We start from the raw sequence: 2,704 nt of genomic DNA, 5'->3' as shown, positions 1-2,704 counted from the left end.
AAGAAGAGGTGCAAGCGCTAATATTTATAAAACATGTGACATATTAATAAAAATCTGTAAATGTACAACCATCCAGATATCTGAGTACCTTATTATTTTTCTAATATATAATTCCTGTACATCACCTCCAAACCTTCCAACATATATATATGTATATACTTACATTTATAAGTCATACATATATGAACATCCACACATACTTATACACATAGACAAGCATATACACATAAACACACCTATATACATAGGCACATACAACATATACACAAACATAAATATGCACACACATACAAATACACAATATACAAACATACACAATATCTAATTATAGGAAAATGTGGTTATTGTTTCTGGTTTATTTCTGCAGGAAACGATGGAGTAAAGGAGTGCAAGAGGAATGGCTAAACTATTCTAATTGGACGGATTAAAAATGAAAAGTTTTCTTTCTTCAGAAGGGAAGTTAGTAGAAGAATATGCGAAAAATGTTGTCTGTTTGTATTTTGATTGTAAGGTGAGCATTGTGCGATCACAGTTGGTGGATATGACAAATTTACTCAGAATACGATACAGAAATAAATTTATTTCTCAAACACGTAATAATGCTATAAATAGCTTGATCAGGATAAATTATCCATTACCGGCCAGCCATGAGACTCGAACTCACATCTCTGTGATTACATGTCAAGTGTTTTACCATTAAACTAAACTGCCCAGCAACGAATTCTTCTGCAATTTTGGAACTTATAAATTTAGCTTCATAAGACGCTAACGATAAATTCAAATTTACGATGAAAGTAAATAAACAAAGTTTGTCTTTAGAAGCATTGAGACGTATTGTAAGATACAGAAATAAATTTTTATTTCTGTATCTTACAATACATCTCAAAGCTTCTAAAAGACAAACTTTGTTTGTTTACTTTCATCGTAAAGTTGAATTTACTAAGAATATTTTAAGTGTACTGAAGAATTGCAAAGATTATCACAAGACCTCGTTTTGTCTGATAAACAGAATTTCATTCATTTAGCAGCTCAGTGAAAATAGTTGATAACTTTTGGGATTTGTGCCGATCTCTTTGAAAGACTTAAAAAGACAAATGTTTGCTTGGATTCATGGTGTCCTGTTGATGAGAGAAATTTCCTCTGGTATTAGAGGCTAGTTTATGTTAGGATGGGTGCTTTTACGTGGGGCATGACGGTGTCATGTAAATAACTTATGTCAGTGCCACATAAAAGCACCCATGCCAGATTCATATAAGTGCCCCTGCTAGAGCCACATAAAAACACTCAGTACACCCTGTAAAGTGGTTGGCATTAGGAAGGGCATCCTGCTGTAGAAACCATGCCAAAGCAGGCAAATGGAACCCAAGCAACTCTCAGTTGGCTGACGCCTGTCAAACTGTCCCATCTATACCAACATGGAGAACAGATGTTAAAAGATGATGATGATAATAATAATGATGACCAAGGTAGTAGCGAGGCTGGATGCTCCAACAGCGAAGCTACTAGAATAAGATTAGGCTGGGCAAAGTTCAGAGAGATCCTACCTCTATTGGTAACAGTGAAAGGCAGATTGCATGATGCCTGTGTGCAAACAGCCATGATACATGGCAGTGAAACATGGGCTTTGACTGCCGAGGACATGCATAGGCTTGTAAGAAATGAAGGTAGTATGCTTCGTTGAATGTGTAATGTCAGTGTGCGTGCATGACAGAGTGTAAGCATCTTGATAGAAAAGTTGGGCATAAGAGGCATCAGATGTGGTGTATAAAAGAGACAACTGCAATGGTATGGTCATGTGATGCATATGGATGCATATGTGATGCATTTGGAAAAAAAGTTAAAACAGGAAGATGATATTATGAAAGGTGATCTGTCAAGAAGTCATCTACGAATAATGACAATGCAGTGACCAGTAGTCATACAATGACCACCAAGTGACCATGCATTGACCACCAAGTGGCCACCAAATATCTGAAATAGTAATCAAGATCACCAGACAATAACTCAAGACAAACTCAAAATAATGTTTAATTAAAGAGAAACATTGAAGGTTTGTCATTGCTGTGCAAGTGAGAGGAGGAAGGGGTAGTGTCTGTGGTCCCTTTTGTTTTTTAGGGTTTCTGAAACTGGTAGAGAGAGAAGAGGGAAGAGGTTTGGTCCTAATGGTAACACCAGAGTGGACTCTATTATTAACCTTTTAACATTTAAACCAGCCATGACTGACCAAAATATTCAACTTGTTTTATGTTCAAACTGGCCAGATCCAGCCTCTCACACCTATCCTAAAATGTCATTCTAAGAATATACAGTTATATCATTGAAATCTCAAAGCTACAAGATAATAATACCTGATTAATTCAAAAGAGTGTGAATAGATATGCATTACATTTGACAGAGTAATCTGAATACCAAAAGGTTGAGGTGACCCTCACCTCCTCCTGGGTGGCCAAAGAGTTGATGCAAGTTAGATCTGACCACCAACAATCTTGCTCTCAACATCTCACAACTCCTCCCCCCACCCATTAATAGTAATCCACTTTGTGAACATTATGTGGTCGCAATTATTATTGACGAACACAGACACTTACCAGTTCCACTTGGATTTTACCATTTCAGTTAGTGACTGTATTTATGAAATAGAGAGAGGATGGTAGTCATCTTTATTGACCTCTTACGAGGGTAGAGGTGGTGGTGGTGGTGGTGG

General features: G+C 36.8%; 1 protein-coding gene across 1 annotated transcript in view; it reads right to left on the bottom strand.

Annotated features, from left to right (window-relative positions):
* LOC106877829 (uncharacterized) overlaps positions 1–2,704 on the bottom strand; it is a 201,270-nt gene that overhangs the window by 69,329 nt on the left and 129,237 nt on the right. The gene's annotated exons all lie outside the window — the stretch shown is intronic.

Source organism: Octopus bimaculoides, chromosome 23, assembly GCF_001194135.2.
Source record: "Octopus bimaculoides isolate UCB-OBI-ISO-001 chromosome 23, ASM119413v2, whole genome shotgun sequence".
Taxonomy (NCBI): domain Eukaryota; kingdom Metazoa; phylum Mollusca; class Cephalopoda; order Octopoda; family Octopodidae; genus Octopus; species Octopus bimaculoides.
The sequence above is the reverse complement of the archived record's forward strand: the minus strand, read 5'-3'. Positions and strand labels throughout refer to the sequence as shown.